This window comes from Mastigoproctus giganteus, chromosome 13 (assembly GCF_048544385.1).
Source record: "Mastigoproctus giganteus isolate SK-2022 chromosome 13, ASM4854438v1, whole genome shotgun sequence".
In the NCBI taxonomy this organism is placed as follows: Eukaryota; Metazoa; Arthropoda; class Arachnida; order Uropygi; family Thelyphonidae; genus Mastigoproctus; species Mastigoproctus giganteus.
The window spans coordinates 163,256,228-163,274,064 of record NC_143587.1 but is presented as its reverse complement, the minus strand read 5'-3'; the positions used below and the strand labels follow the sequence as shown (position 1 = coordinate 163,274,064).

Here is a 17,837-nt window from a genome sequence, read left to right as displayed (position 1 = left end):
TTTCCCGGATTCAGACATTTCACATGCTAGTATAGAGTCTGTATGGTGTGAGATAGTTGGAAACAAAGGTATAATGCGAGTAGGAGTTGTTATCTACAGACCAGGTGATTGTGAAGATTATGACAAAAGCCTCTACATGCAAATGGAATGGGCAAGTAAGCATCAATGCCTTATTATGGGTGATTTCAATTTGCCTCTAATTGATTGGAGTAAATGGGAAGGAAACTCGACATGGGGAACAAAATTTTTAAATCAACCAGATGACTTTTATTTGTATCAACATGTCAGGGAAAGTACTAGAGAAAAGAATATTCTAGACCTCATCATCACACATGAATCAGATGACATAACAGGGCTAACAGTAGAGGAACCAGTAGCAGGAAGTGATCACGGAGTTCTACAGTGGATGATGACGAGAGAGGTAGCAGAAGTAAAAGGCAAAGGAATGGGTTTTAATTTCAGAAAAGGAAATTACGATGCCTTAAGGTATACTACATGGCCTCTATTAACTGTGTAGATATCGCGCAGAGAATGAATACAATTGAACTGTGGTACGCTTTTAAAACATTTAATCACAGATGCCTTGAATGCGTATATACCATTAAAAGAATACTCCACGAGAAGGGTTCCAAGTTGCATGAATAGTGAAGTTGCCGCATTACTTGAGCAGAAAAAGGTGGCATGGAAAGGTTCCAGAGCAATAAAAAGTACTGAAGCCTATAACAGCTACAAGGTGATCTGTAATAGAGCCACAGAAAAGGTTCGACAGGCAAAGACAGTTTATGAGAAATCATTAGCAAACAGAGCAAAGAGAGGGGATAAAGAATTCTTCACATATATAAATGCCAAGAAGAGCAGGACAAACCAGATCGGACCTTTACGTAAGGGAAAGGGGATAGTAATAAATACACCAGCTGCCGTTGCAGATGAACTCAACAGTTATTTTGCATCGATATTTACAAATGAAAAGCCTTTTGTGGCAATGGGAAATTGTGGGAGCGAAGTTAAAAAATATGTAATTAATGATATTGAAATTTCGCAAGATTATTTAATGAAAAAACTTTCGAGCCTACAGACCAGTAAGGCTCCTGGAGTTGATGGAATATACCCTATAATCTTAAGAGAGGCGGCAAGCGAGTGCATTGAACCATTGAAGCTAATTATGTGAGCATCACTAGACTCTGGGGAGATTCCCTTGGATTGGAAAAGTGCAAATGTATCTCCCATACATAAGGGTGGCTCTAAAAGTGAAGTTGGAAATTATCGACCTGTCAGTCTGACTTCAGTAGTAGGGAAAATCATGGAGGCAATGATCAAGGGTGGAATTCAGGATCATTTGGATCGAATTGAAATTCTCAAGGATACTCAGCATGGTTTTGTAAAGGAAAAATCATGTTTAACAAATCTGGTTCGCTATTTCGAAATGGTCACTCACGAGCTGGATTTAGGGAATAATTTCGACATTGTTTATTTAGATTTCAGCAAAGCTTCTGACTCAGTCCCACATGAGCGGTTGCTTTATAAGCTGGAACAGGTTGGAATCACTGGGAAAATCCTTAGATGGATAGAAGGATGGCTTCAGGGCAGGAGGCAGAGGGTTGTGATAAATGGCTATTCCTCAGATTGGGTTGATGTAAGAAGTGGGGTTCCCCAAGGATCAGTATTAGGACCACTGTTGTTTTTAATTTTCATAAACGACATTGATGAAGGGATAGAGGGCGTGATGTCTAAATTTGCAGATGATGTTAAAATTGGTAGAGTAGTTAATGATCACTGTCAAGCTGAGCTTCTTCAGAGAGACCTAGATAGACTTCAGGAATGGTCAGAAAAATGGCAGTTATGCTTTAATCCAACAAAGTGTAAGGTATTACACCTGGGAAACAGTAATCCCAAAATAACTTATTCACTTGGTGGAGTTCAACTAAACCCAGTACTGGAGGAAAGGGATTTCGGTGTTACGATACGGTCAGACATGAAATTCTCTGAGCATTGTAAACAGGTTGCAAGAAAGGCCCATGGCATCCTATCGATGATCTATGGAACTTTTGCAAGTAGAGATAGGGACGTGATAATCCCATTATATAAGGCTTATGTTAGACTACACTTGGAATAATGTGTTCAAGTATGGAGACCGCACCTAAAGAAAGACATCGAGCTTCTTGAAAGGGTGCAAAGAAGGGTAACTCGCCTGGTGAGACCGGCAAAAGGGCGTCCTTATGAAGAAAGACTTCGAATATGTAGGTTGCAGAGTTTGGAAACTAGACACCTTAGAGGAGATTTGATTGAGGTGTTTAAGGCTCTGAGAGGCATCAGTAAAATGAATGAGGACAAAATTTTCAAGATTATAAACGATGCTAGAACTAGGGGACATAAATTCAAGTTATGGGGGGAAATGTTTAGATTGGACTGCAGGAAGTTTTCTTTTAGCCAGCGAGTTATAAATTACTGGAATAAGTTGCCTTCATGGGTGGTAGAGGCCGAAAGTTTGGGGAAATTCAAAGGTCATCTGGACAGTACCTTCGGGTGAGGGAAGCGCATAGGATGATAGGTTTAATTTCCTTTTTATTTATTTTTTATTTTATTTTATTTTTTTTATTTATTAATTATTATTATTTAGTTATTTATTTTATTTATTTATTTATTTATTTTTTGTTTTTATCATTGTTTTGTTGGTGTTTTTTTTTTTTTTTTTTTTGGCTGGGCATAAGCCATAGGCTTTCTTGAACCATGCGGCCGTTACTAATACTAATACTAAAACATTGCACAATCTTTCTGGGGCCGAATTGATCGACAAGGCTCTCTTCATATACTCCCTACTATTGTGTCTGGGCAGAATTGCAGACACTTTCAAATTCAACCCTAATTCATGGCTTTTTTTTTCAATAGTGACCTGTACTTGTTAAGTAATTCCGCCGGTCTCCTATTCTGAATATCATTAGTGCCAACATGTACAACAATATCACCTTTTGTGCCTTTAAAAGATATCTTCTCTATAACGTCATCAACCTTTGCCCCTGGCCGACATACCCTGGTCCTGTTCAACCTATCCTTTTTACACACTATGTTCCCCATTTCCCTGACAATAGAGTCACCAACAACAACTAGTTGCTGCAGGACCAGTGCATTCTGCCTTGGAGGTTGCCGCTGTGTTGCATGATGATCAAGTGCATTTGGATATACTGCTAAAAATATATATACAATGCCTGCCTCACAACTGAACACAAGATATATCGCTAATTTTAAATGTGTTTTTCAGCAACTGCAATAATCATTGCAAATAGGCTTAAGTAGATGCTATATTTCTCGTGTTTCCATGTCAACTACCAGATTTTTGGATGTTTTGATGGGGAAATCAAACAAAATAATCATATAAAATTATGTTCTTTAGGAAACATGTTTATTTTAATATTTTAAAGTTCTAAAAAGAAAATCCCTATATATGTTAGGCCTTGATACCTCTGTACACACACAATTTATTTTGAAGACTAAATGCACAAGGCATAATATGTTATGGGTTAAGATTAACTATATAATATTGGTGTAAATGCAGCATAGTTTTCCCATAAATTTAACTACATAAGTGTGTAACGGCATCATTCGATTATATCTCGCTAGGTGGTAGATGACTCTCATCAACCGGTGCAATACCACCACTTTGCTTATTGGAGACTTGAAGTGGTGGACCACATGTTTAGTCTCCAGAGCTCAGTTCTGGTCAACTCTTCCATCATGCAGTATGACTGATGACTTTTGAGGTTATGATGGACATCACGGCTAGATCCAATCTGACCGTACCGAACCAATTGGTAACTCTTTGGGAGACTTCCAGCTCAGCTAGTCTATAATCTTGCTACCTCTACTCTGCCAGATAGTGACTGGAGGGAGTTTGAGTAGTGTGTATGAAGGGGGGGGGGGCTTTGTCGAGGCCACGTTATGTTGAGGATTTCGGTATATTCTTACCATGTGCATGCCATATCCAAAAAATTTCATTACTTCATACAGCATGTCTCCCCACACTTTTTTCTTACTATTGAATATACCATGAATTGTCAAACTAATAGAGTAAGCTTATCTGCAAAAAGATCTAAACCTCCCAAACACTTCCTAGTTCATTTCACAAATATACATGGTATCAATTCTAATCTCAACGATGTCCATTTGCACTTGCAGTCTGCCAAACGCCACATACTTTTTCTGACAGAATCTCAGTTATCGGTTGATTCACCTACTGCTTATCTCAGTTGCCAAAATTATTCACTGTACAATTCCTTTCGCATCAAAGGTGGTACTTGTGCAATATTCCCTGCCAGAGACTTGGTAATTTGAAATCTCCTCTTTTCGATCTTCTCTGGCTTAAAATCTATCTACCTCATTGTGTAAAATTCATCTGTTGTCTCTACCGTTCGCCAAACTCCACTAATCACTTGAAACTTTTTGATTTGCTCTATTTGCAACTTGACTTTCTCCAGTCCAACTTTCCTAACAGTGAGGTAATTTTCCTTGGTGATTTTAATATTCACAACACCAGTTGGCTTCCGTTTCCTACTCACAACGATCCAGCTGGTCGAGATGCTGAGGCTTTTGCAATTACTACTGACCTTGCACAGATTGTTCATTTACCTACAAGAATACCACACAATCCTAACCATACAGCGAACACACTTGATCCTTTTCTCACAAACAACCTTTTTAAGTACACGGTCGAAGTTAGTGATCCTTTAGGCACCTCAGATCACAACTTGGTGATTGTCTCTTCTCCAATGGAGCCTTTATCTCATGACTATTTCTAACTTCATATCGTTTAACATTACAAAAATGCAAAATGGGATGACCTCTGAGATTTCTTTTCTTCTTTTCCTTGTTCAGATTACTGTTTCAAAACTTCTGATGTCAATGTTTGCTCAGATTGTGTCAGTGAAATTATTCTTGTAGGAATGAAATCTTTTATTCCACATTCCACTTTAAAATCTCATCCTTTATCTAAACCTTGGTTATCCAATAAATGTGCTAAGGCTGTTCAAGAGAAGAACGTTGCATTCAGTTTCATTTTCTGCCTACACCAAAGCTCGCAACAATTGTAAAGCAGTTATTAATTAGTCCAAACCAGATTTTGAACAGGCTAAAAGTAGAAAGCTTGTTTCTTGCCCTAATGGTAGCTGAGATTTTGCTCATCTCTGCTCAAACCGCATGGTTCTGTTGTCACTTCAGCCAAGGATAAAGCTGACCTGCTAGCATCCCATTTTTCTTCCAACTCATGTATTAATGATCTTTATAAAACACCTCCCACCATTCTCAACACGCTCCATTCAATGTCTCGTGTGGTCTTCCATCAAAAGGATGTAGGAAGGATTTTGACGAATCTTGATGCTAAGAAAGCTGAAGGTCCTGATGGTATTTCTCCACTTGTTCTCAAAACCTGCACTCTTGAACTTACTCCTATTGTTTGCTGCCTTTTTTTCGCTTTCTTATTCCAAAGATGTTTTTCCTTCTGCTTGGAAATTTGCTCATATGCAGCCAGTTCCTAAAAAGGGTGGCAAATCCCTCCCATCCAATTATCGTCCCATTGCAATTACTTCTACTCTTTCTAAAGTAATGGAGAAATCCATTAACCGCCAACTCTTAAACTACATAGAAACCTTCCGTCTAATCAATGATCGCCAGTATGGATTCTGTCAGTGTCGATCAAATGGTGATATTCTGGCTTATGTTACCCATTTATGGCCAAATTCAATGGAAAAGTTTGGTGAAACACAAGCAGTTGCTCTTGACATCTCAAAGGCTTTCGATCGTGTTTGGCATAAAGGTCTTCTAAACAAGCTTCCATTACGGTTTGCCAATTGTGTTTTGTAATTGGTTATCCAGTTTTTTCTCTGATCGCTCACTGAGGGCGATGGTAGATGGCTCTCTGTCTTCTAACTGCTCCACTAATGCTGGTGTCCTTCCACTCTTTTCCTCTTGTATATTAATGACCTTCTTCCATTGACTGGAAATCCTATCCATAGGTTTGCCGATGATATTTAACCCCAGGGGCTCATATCTGATGAGTATGGGCTTAGCACACTCAGGTTCCTGAGCTGGATATCATCATTCTTCTCTTTCTTGGCGATTCTTTTCTACCCCCTCTCTCTCTCTCTCTCTCTCTCTCTCTCAGGGTAACTTGGAAATTTTTTTTGACTCATGCAGCATAAGCCTCAGGCTTCCTTGCACCATATGTTTTTTTTTGGTAGTTGTTGCCGCATCGGCTTCTGTGGCCAGAGTGCACCTCCCAAGGTTTTCGCAGTACTTTGATCCAAGCCCGAGGCGGGATTCAAACCTGCGACCTTTGGGTTGCCAGACAGGCACTTTAGCCACCTGGCTAGCCCAGTCGGCTTGCACCATATGGCTAATAATAATAATAATAGCACACTGCATTCCACTTTCCATTTTGAGAAACCTTGCTCTGCTCAATCAGCTTCAACTTCTCAAAAATCTGCTACCAATTCTTTAAATGCCGATATTCAGGTAATTCTCCAGTGGGGCAAAGACAACTTAGTTGATTTCAATCCTTCTAAAACTCAGTCTTGTCTTATATCTCACAAAAAGGATTCTTCTGCTCCTATGTTCATCTTTATAGACACTCCGATTTCTAGGAAAGTTGATACAGTCAGTCCTCGTATAACACGTGTTTACACTACACGAATTCGATCATACATGATTTATAAATAGGGGAACGATACCTTATATAACATGAACCGAATTCGCTTATGCACGATTCGCCTTTGTGTTTACAAGAAATGGCAGTCGAACGCAGAATCACCCCAACCGAACACAACACGATAGGAAAGAAGTGAAGATTCTGAAAATGTATTTATGTTTTTTTATATCAGTGAAGGGGAAACACATTTCACCATAATAACGTAAAAAGCAACACAATTCCAGCTATCGTAACAGCTATCGGTATAATCGCAAATGCAATTAGATCGACTTTACTTCTAGTTTATAACAGATTCCACTAGCAGAAACGCAACTGGAAATTGTTTTTATTGTTTTATGGTAGTGTGCTTTAGTAAAATGTGAGGTGTTAATAGTGTATCTCTGCCTTTACGGTGTTGTTTATTCAGTTGCTACACACGCATAGCTTTGTTTATGTGTATAAAGCTTGCCTCCTCGTTTTCTAATTGTGCTTTATTCCCTAAAAATGAGTAAAGTACTTAAAAGGTGTGAAAAGGGAGCCTCCTGGTAAAGTCATTACAGATTCAAAGAGAAAAACAAAAGCAATATCGATAAACAGAGGGGGACTGGGTCAAAAATTCTTACTCGGGAAAATTTATAGTGGCCTCATACTGTGGTTTATGGCCAAAATCACACTGACCTCCGGCCCACCGGGGTTTCCCCTGGTAAGGCTTATGGCCAGTCTGCCTCTGTCGATAGAGAAAAAATATGAAATTGTGAAACGCTTTGAGCGAAATGAAAGACCATGTGATATTGCACGTGCTACAGACCTAAATGAGGCAACGCCGAGAATTACAAAGAATGCAGAGAAAATAAAAACAACTTTCATAGCAGGAACAACTCAAAGTGTAATTAAAATCCATTAGATTAAGACACAAAGAATTGGAAGAGATGGAACGGCTGTCATCTGTTTGGATAGAAAATCAAGCAAAAAAGTTTGCTTACGATAGAAGCAAAAGCATTAGCAATATTTTATTACGTAACAGTCGTAATAAAATACTTAAGTAATTAAAATGCTTACGTATTACGTATTTTATTACGTATTATAATAAATAATCGTAATAAAATACTTATGTATTTTATTACGATTATTTATTATGTTTGGTAATGTTTTGTTTACAAATGTGTGTGTTCAATCTTGGGTGGTCGGCACCTAACCCTATTTTTCCCATAGGGCCTGTTGTTTATATTGCACGATTTTGCATTGCACGAGGGTTTCTAGGAACACAACTATCGTGCTATATGAGGACTGACGGTGTATCTCTTTTGGGAATTACCCTGACTTCTGATCTCTCTTGGCACAAGCACGTTACAAATATTGCTTCCTCTGCATCTAAAAAACTTAGTTTTAACTGAGTCTCTCCGCTCGCTGTCTCATAGACATACTGTTTCTGCTGCATGCCTTTTCTACAGATATTTCCATGGGCACTGTTCTGAATTGGCTTCTACAATTCTCGCTCTCTCTCTTTCAAAACAGTCCGAACACGTGCAGCGACCAGCCAACATACATTTCCTGTCCAACTTCAAACTCACAGAACCAACTTTTCATCTTCCTTGTTTATTCATTCAACTGCCGTTTTCTGGAACAACCTTCCTTCATATGTATTTCATGAAAATTACAGTCTACAAAAGGTCAACAAATATCTTCTCTCATCTTCTCAACCTCCAACCCAAGAATGGTACTAAGTACTATAGGTTCTAATACCACTGGTATTTGGGGTTTTCATTAAAAAAAATCTCATATGTGGCTACCATCACAATGAGATACCAGGTATTGCACTACTTCGATTAAATAATGCTTCTCTAGTAGAGGAGCTACTGTTATTTATTCTCAGTGGGCACCACCACCACCCAGACACGTTTTGGAGCTTGTTGGCTCACTCATTGGTGGGCAGGCAGGTACCCTGATAATACAGACATGCCATCACAGTTGAAAAGTTAATTTCACAATATGAGAGATGCCAAATGGTGAAGATAATGATATTTTGAAGACTAAATGCACAAGGCACAATATGTTATGGGTGAAGATTAACCCTTTTTGTGGAATTAACTTCACAACCATGATGGCATGTCTGTGTTATCAGGGTACCTGCCTGCACACCAATGAGTTATCCAACAAGCTCCGAAACCAGTCTGGGTGGTGATGCCCAGTGAGAATAAATAACAGTAGTCTCCTCTACTAGAGAAGCGTTATTTATTCGAAGTAGTGCAATACCTGGTATCTCGTTGTGAAGGAGATACCAGATATTGCACTACTGAGATATAATCAAACGATGAGATATAATCGCCACAATGAGATATAACCAAACGATGCCATTACACTACTTATGTAGACAATAAAATATTTAAGGGCAATGGCCTCATGCTATGAGATAGAATGACCAACATATAGCTTAGTGCAAAAGCATCATTTTAATGTAGCCATCTACCAAAGCAGTTAAATTAATTAATTAATTAAATTGGCATTGTTTTAGTTATATCTAATATTGTGAATGCCTTCACAACGAGTTGCCATGGTATTGTACAACTTGTCTATATCATTGCACGCCATCAAGCACCTCTCATATTGTGAAGTTATACTTCATAACTGGTTTGTCACTATTGCAACGCTACTGCCCACCAATGAGTGAGCCAACAAGCTCCAAAACGTGTCTGGGTGGTGGTGGTGCCCACTGAGAATAAATAACAGTAGCTCCTCTACTATAGAAGCATTATTTATTCGAAGTAGTGCAATACGAGTCGCTGTGAAGGTATCTGCCCACCCACCAAGGAGAAGCCAACAAGCTTCGAAACAGTGCTATTTGGATGGTGATATCCGCTGAGAATAAGTTAACAGTGTTACTTATTTGAGGTAGTACAAAACCATGACAACTCGTTGTGAAGGCATTCACAATATGAGATATAACTAAAACGATGCCAATTTAATTAATTAATTTAACTACTTTGGTAAATGGCTACGTTAAAATGATGCTTTTGCACTAACCTATATGTTACTACTTATGTAGTTAAATTTATAGGTAAACTATGGTGTATTTACACCAATATTATATAGTTAATCTTAACCCATAACATATTATGCCTTGTGCATTTAGTCTTCAAAATATTATCATTATCTTCACCATTTGGCATCTCTCATATTGTGGAATTAACTTTGCAACCGTGATGGCATGTCTGCATTATCAGGGTACCTACCTGCCCACTGATGAGTGAGCCAACAAGCCCCGAAACACATCTCGGTGGTGGTGCCCACAGAGAATAAATAACAGTAGTCTCCTCTACTAGAGACGCATTATTTATTAGAAGTAGTGCAATACCACTTGTTCAGATTACGAACCTAAGGGGGCATAAATTCAAATTAAGAAAAGACAGATGTAGAATAGATGTGCGGAAATTTGCCTTTAGCCAGCAGGTGGTTAATTGCTGGAACAAACTTCCATCTGTCGTTGTGGAAGTTGATAGGTTGAATAAATTTAAGGAGGAACTGGACAGGCATTTGGAGAAAATGGTGTGATTTTTTTTTTTTTTTTTTTTTTTTGTTGGCTGATGCTGCATAAGCTCATACATTTGCTTTCTTGCATCACATGCCACTACTACTACTACTACCACCTGGTATCTCGCTGTGAAGGTAGCCACAATATGAGAGTAGGCTCGCATGGGCTTGCGAGAGCCCACTATTATTTTTTTTGAAAATTTGCAAATCCATTGTCGAGACGATCATTTATTTTACAAATGAAATCCTGAATGCAATCATTGAGTATCCAGAGCCGAAACTACGGTGGGGCGAGCGGGGCCCCATTCCCAGCATTTTAATGGTGCAATCGATCAGTTATGTATTTTAAAATTGCTTCATTTTTTATTTAATTACAGTCGGACCTCTGTTTAACGAACTTCTTTATAGCGAATGTTTTTGATTCCCCTTGGTAATTACATTTAAAATAGTTTCCGTTGAACGAAGAAGATTTCCATATGACGAAAGGGTTAGGAGAGAGAACTTTGTATGCATTGTTCTCACCTCTGGCCTTGAAGCAATTTAGGTAATTAAAAAGTGCGAATTAAGGGTGAAAGGGACTCTAAAGCATTTAGGGCGTAAGCCTCAAGCTGTGGAGGAGTCTGGACTATGTATAAATACAGTGCAAGCACATCAGAAATACATAGCTATATCTGAATAAATCAGAATATTATTGAAATGGCATCGTTTTAAATTATATCTCATATTGTGAATACCTTCACAACGAGTTGCCATAATATTGCACTACTTCGAATAAGTAACATTAGTAAGTAGATAATAAGTAACAATTATCCTGCTTTGGGTGGTGGTATCCATCTGAGAATAAGTAACATTAGTCTTCTCCTTAGGTGAAGCGTTACTTATTCAAAGTAGTGCAACATCATGGCAACTCATTGTGAAGGTATTCACAATATGAGATATAACTTAAAACAATGCCGTTTCACTAATATTCTGATTTATTCAGATATAGCTATGTATTTCTGATGCAGGTGAAAGGGATTACCGTTTCACAATGGTGTCCGTAAAACCTATGCAGTCACATACCGAGAAGTCGCGCTAGTCAATATGCTTTCCATAGCCAGTCAGAGGCCTCTGGTCAACATGTGTTATGGTTCCACTTTACTCCGACAAATGGGCATATGTTTTTCGGAGAAGTGAGTGATCCATGCCTTCCATTAAATTTCTCCTATGTTTACATGGTCACAGTAGCTGCATATCTGTGTGATTATGACTTTTTGCACTGTATTCAAAGAACTAGTGAGAGTAGCAACGTAGGGGTGGGGATTGAGGCAATTAAGATATTATATAAACGTTACGAAGATGAAATGTTGGCAGATTTTGAAACTTTGTCGAGCCTTTCACTGTGTAGAAAATGTTCTAAAATATAATGGAATGCAGGCAATAATTAAAAGAACTGTATTACCAATCTCCAAAAAACTAGCACGAATTAAGGATGATTGCTAAAGAACTTTATGTGGAAACTATAAAGATCGGTCGTGTGTTTGGCCCATGATGAGCAGCTTGTAACTTGCAGACAACAACTGTGGGTTGAAGGAATTATCCTGCTTTGTGCAAACCTTTTGAATCAGAAGTAAAATATTCAGGATTATTAAATCAACTTTTAAATTTGGAATTTCTTAACCATTTAGCACTAATGATCGACATCCAGCAGGAACTCTCGTACCTTTCAGAGGCTTTACAGAATCACAATGGTAAAAGCATATAAATTAATTATTCGAACTATCAATGCTATTGCTAATTTGAAAAATTCTGAAGAAATTATGAAGCTAAAATTGAGAGCATGTTGAAGTTGAAAGAATTTGAAGGAATAAAAATTGAAAGTAAAAAAATCACCTTGTGACAAGTTATTAAATGCATTGTTTTATCCTTAAAGGATAAGTTATTAATGCAACAGGGTGATTTTAAATTAAATAAAGAAAATAATGATACCATTGAAAGAAATTTTAAACATATGCTACCCGAAATCTTGGAATGTGAAAGAACTTTCGTCTCTATGGCAAGGCGGTGAAAACTGAATAAGAAATTTTGTCGAAGACAGTTTATCTTTAAAATCAAGTGAAATTACCTTTTCAATTAAGAAAGCCAGAAAACATCTTTGAAATCACTGCGATTAGAAGTGCTGAATCTGAGTTCAGCTTTCAGCGTAATGAAAAATATTGTGACAATAATTAAACACGCTGCAGATTATGAAGACCATACATCTAAATGGAAAACCATTGCTTCAATTTGATCCAGATCGTTACGTGAAATCATCGCTCAGCTATTGAGCAAAGCAAGAGATCAACAACAAATATTAATAAAGAAGTAAATTCTATATGGCAATTTTTAGAAAAATTTTTTCTTGAATATATGTGAAATAATTTTTTTTTCATGTAATCTGTGATTTTTTGTTTACTTTTTCTAGAAAGTTTGTTTTTTATGTAATATTTGTTTTTATATTGTGGAATATTTTGTGACAGTTTTTATGTTATTTGTGATATGGGAAATATTTCATGTTATTTTTTATTCGCAATATTAAAATTTTATCATGAAAAAAATGTATCCATTATATTTCCCTAGTTTAAAAAAAAAGATGAATAAAAAATTTGCACGTGTGCCAAGCACGCACAGTAGATGGTTTATGCAAAACATCTTTTGCGTTTCTTTTAGGTACTTTGATTTGTATATATCGATTACGAAATAAGAGCTTTTTTATTGTAATATTTTATTGATCATTCACAGATTTTCATAATTTCTGGAAGACAATGGATTTATGATAACTAAAGTAAGAGATGTATACTTGCGAGTGCAATGTATCACGACAAGTGTTTCTTGACTGATTTTTTCTTCTTTGGATTTCTTTTTACCTATAGGTTTCTTGGGCTTTATCATTTTCAGAAAGTTGTAATATTCTTCATCGATATCTTGGTCCAGAACAATCTGCAGAAGCTCAAACTTGTTCTTAAGTTCCAGTACACACTGCTTTTTCTTGGTCCGATATCTTGGTCCAGAACAGTCTGCAGAAGCTCAAACTTGTTCTTAAGTTCCAGTACATGCTGCTTTTTCTCCTCTTCTGTTATCTCAAAGACCTTTGTATTATTTACTCGAGTCAGTTTTTTTTCTTTTCTTTTCTTACATCTATATCAAGTGTGCATCTTACCATTCTGTGATCACTTCCAACATTCACCCTGTTCAGGACAGTAACATCATTCGCGATATATCTTCTGTTAGTGAGAATGAAGTCGACTTCATTAGTTGTTAATCCATTTGGGCTCTTCCATGTCCACTTTCTGTTCACCCTTTTCTTGAAAAAAGTGTTCATTACTGACATTCCTCCTAGATTCCGCAAATTCTACAAGTCTTTCACCTCTTTCATGTCTTTCACCAATTCCAAAATTTCCTATAATTCCCCTTTCTGCACTGTTTTGTCTCTTTTCAACCTTAGCAGTGAAGTCCCCCATAATGATAGTGTAGTGAGTTTTCTGTTCATCTAGAACAGGGGTCGGCAAACATTTTTTGGAAAGGGCCAGATCGTAAAATTTTTAGGCTCGGCGGGCCAGGTAGCAAGCTCGAAGATATTTACATGGGTAATTCTACTCATAGAGCAACAAAAAAAAACATGTTCAAAACCTTTTTATTAGGAAGTGATATTTTACATGATATTTATACACATGCTGACACTTACAAAAAAATGAATAAAATATTTCCATTTATTAATAAACGTATTATAGAACTGGTTAAATTTTGTACTAATGCGATGAATGTAATTGTTTTTTCTGAGATAATATTTCATCATACTGGAGTTCGAAGTTAGTACTTCCTATCATTAAAGTTGTTTGCAAATGGTCATCCGTTAATAATGATCTGTATTACGATTTTACATATTTCATTTTCAAAAATGTCTTTTCACATTGGTAAGTACTCCCAAATAAAGATATAAATTCCTGTGCATATGATTTTAATTGACCATATTTATCTTCCGAAAGATATTTATAGAATTGGGTTAGATCCATTTCTTTAAACCTAACCTTTAGCATATCATTTTGCAGATCAATCACTTCCAATTGAAGGTCTGATGGAAGCTCCTCAATTGTACAGCCAAATGGATTTTGAAATATGGAAATGTCTTTTGCACTTGCATCAAGATCCAAAAAACGCTGTCGTAACTGTAGTTTAAGTTCAGAAAATATATCCGCCGCAAATTTTTTTGGGAATGGGGATTTTGCTAATATTTGAAATTTTTTACAGCGTGGAAAATGGTCAAACTTGGTTATTGTGATTTGTATTTCAAACAATGCAAATTTTTGACGATATGACTTTACAATAGAATATGTTTCACATATGAGCACTGTTTTCCCCTGTAATTTTAAGTTAAATTCATTAAGATATCCCACCATGTCTGTAGCAAATGCTTATTTCCATAGCCATTCATTGTTAGATAATAGTGTTCGTGGGCAGTTTTTCTCATTTAGAAAAAATTCTATTGCTTCTCTGAGTTCAAAAAATCTCAATAAAACTTTTCCATTGCTGAGCCATCAAACTGCTGTATGGTAGGGCAAATAAGGATATTCAGCTTCAATCTCTAATAAAAAAAATCACAAAACTGATGATGGTTAAGTCCACGAGAGCGAATAAAGTTAACCGCTGACACAACTGGATCAATAACACATGACAGATTGGGGTGTTTCCCACAAAGAGCCTGCTGGTGAATAATACAATGATTTACCAGAGGTTTTGAACTTAGCTTGAATTTAGTTTTGAATTTAGCTTCTTCACAAGCCTTAAAAATTTATCCAACTAATCCTTTCCCCGTTCCACACATATTTTTACCACCATCAGTTGTGACACATTTTAACTGATTCCATTGCAAATTGTACTGTGTTAGCGTTTTCTCGACTTCCATGAAGATATCTTTGCCTGTAGTTGTTCCATGCAGACTATTCATAGAAGCTAATTCTTCGGTAACCTCAAACTCAGTATTGACTCCTCGTATAAACAGCAACAATTGGGCAGTATCAGTAATGTCTGTAGACTAATCAAGAGCCAACGAAAACCACTTGAAATTTTTTGCCTTGTCAAGAGTCAATTAAAAATTGACTCTTGATGTGGCTCCCGATGTCCTCAACTCTTCTAACAGTTGCTCTCGCTGAAAGACTGACAGATCGAAACAAATCCATTTTCTCTGGACACATTTCTTCGGCTGCCACAAGCAAACATGATTTAATTAATTCACCATCGGTAAATGGTTTCCCTTTCTTGGCTAATAAATGAGCTATTTGTAAGCTTACTTTAGTTACTTCTTCATTATCATTTTTTATTTTAACGAATAAATTGCGTTGTGGTGATGAATTACATTTTAAACTTTCCAATTTTAGATTCCGTTGATTTTCTGTGAGTTTTGAATATTGTGCCGCGTGCTTAGTTTGGTAATGATGACGTATATTGTACTCTTTTCGCACAGCTGTTGTGTCATTAAATAACAAACATGATACTTTGTCATTTATTTCTATGATAAAATAATTCACACTCTGTTCAGCTTTAAAAGCACGACATTCAAAGTCCACTTTTCTCCTCATATTTGGTCTTGAGGGTGACATGGAAACAGTGGGTAATAAATAAAAGGAAAAAAAAAAAGATCGCACAGCGCCATGACAGACAATACCACATGCGCCGCTAAAGCAAAACTGAGAGAAATGCTGGCAACACTTGTTCTACGGTAGACGACAGAATGTGAATATGCGACGCCAGTAACGCCACGTGCGGTCATTATTCTCAACTCGACTATCAGCTATTGCAGTGCGTAATTTGATTTATTTTTAATTTTTTTCATGTAAAAAACAACATTAACCTGCGGGCCACATTAAAAAGAGGGGGGGGGCGGATTTGGCCCACGGGCCGTAGTTTGCCAGCCCCTGATCTAGAAGACTCTCAATTTCAGTGTACATTTCTTCAACCTCTTCAACATCATGGTTCGATGTTGGTGCATAAATCATTATAACCTTTAGCTTATACTTCTTAGAAATCCTGAGTAGTAGTCTTGACACCCTTGGTTATGTACTTTTGAATTCCAAAATATTGTTTTTTATATCTTTATGGACCAGAAAGCCAACTCCACTTTCACTCCTTTCACTGTTTCCATTGGTGTACAGCAGATTTCCACTTGATAAACTTATAAGTGATTCATTTCTTCTTCTTGTTTCAGCCAAACCGATGATATTCCAATTTACATTTTCTAATTCCTTTTCCAGCTCTAGTATCCCGTCTTCACTGATGAGCGATCTTACGTTGTAACAGGCCAAGTTCAGTTTCCGTGCATGGCAGCCTGATCATACCCAGAGATTCTTAGCACCCTCTGCTTTCACTCTGATCCTCTCGCTGCCATAAGAGGGGGAGTGAAAGCCACTGGGGACTGAGGGCCATTTGTTTTGTTGTGCTGTCATGTGCTGGAGAGTTTGGTCTTTTCCTCTTCACGCTGACCAGGTGTAGTATATCAATTCCTATCTCTTAGTTTTATGTGGTATTTTTAAATTAAATTTAGACTAAAATTATGCCTCAAACTAGAGCAGTAAAATAAGGAGTTTCAAAATAACAGTACTGTCTTGACAAGGGAAAGAGATGCTAACAGCAGTTTTCTTAAGAATTAAAGCTTTATACAATGCTCTACTTGTCGCTTGTTTGTATTTGATGCAAACAGCATGAAAGAATTAAGTATAAATTCAGCATTCTGATGTAGCCTAAAGAACTGGGTTAATGTCATCAGACAAACTGAAATGACAGACCTATCAAGTACTTAGATAGTCAGCTCATCACTAGAGCCCACACTCAAGCATCATACAATACAATAACGTCCTCAAGAGCAGAAAGCTCTGGTCCCACAAGAAGCAGCTATTGTCAGGGACTTTATTGCCAGGGAAATATATTGTGTAAAAAGGATAAGTGAAACAGGGTCAAGATAAGTTTGCCAGGGGTAAAAGTTAATGATGATAAAAAACAACTACCATCTTTTAAGGACACAAAAGGTGAATACTGTTATACAAATTGGTACTACTGATATTAAAAACAGATTTGAGGATTTCCATAACAGGAATAAGGCAACGTTGAGAAAAAGTTGCAAGAACTGAAATGAAAATATCTGCAATTCTCTCCAGACACAATAGGTAGCAGTACATGATGGCAGCCTTGTCAATCAATTCAGCACTGGAAGTCAATCAATTCAGCACCAGAGGGCTAGTTACAGTTGCTAAAAATAATCCTACAGATATGATCAGCGAGTCCATCGAACCTATCAGTTTAGCAGTTTAGTGCTGAGATCTCTGCAAACTTCTCTGACCAATTACTTCCCATCTATAAACTCATATTCGCCCTGCAAGAAGAAAACAACCTGCTTAAAGAGCAAAATCTCAAAATCCTACACAGTGTAAAGCGACTTGTGGTGAAGATGGATAGCCTGGGAAATCACACCCGCATGAAGAATACGGGCTAGAGGGGTATTCTTCCCCTCAGTCATCCAGTGATCAACCAGGTGTGAAGATTAGCAAAGCAGTCGATTGCTCTCTGCTTTGTGAGGTCAACTACACTTCCGCCACTCATAACAAAGCCAGTTGTCAGTCCAGCGGTT

General features: G+C 37.3%; 1 protein-coding gene across 1 annotated transcript in view; it reads right to left on the bottom strand.

Moving 5' to 3' along the window:
* Positions 1–17,837, bottom strand: part of LOC150076569 (helicase ARIP4) — a 566,013-nt gene that overhangs the window by 525,702 nt on the left and 22,474 nt on the right. The window lies entirely within an intron of this gene.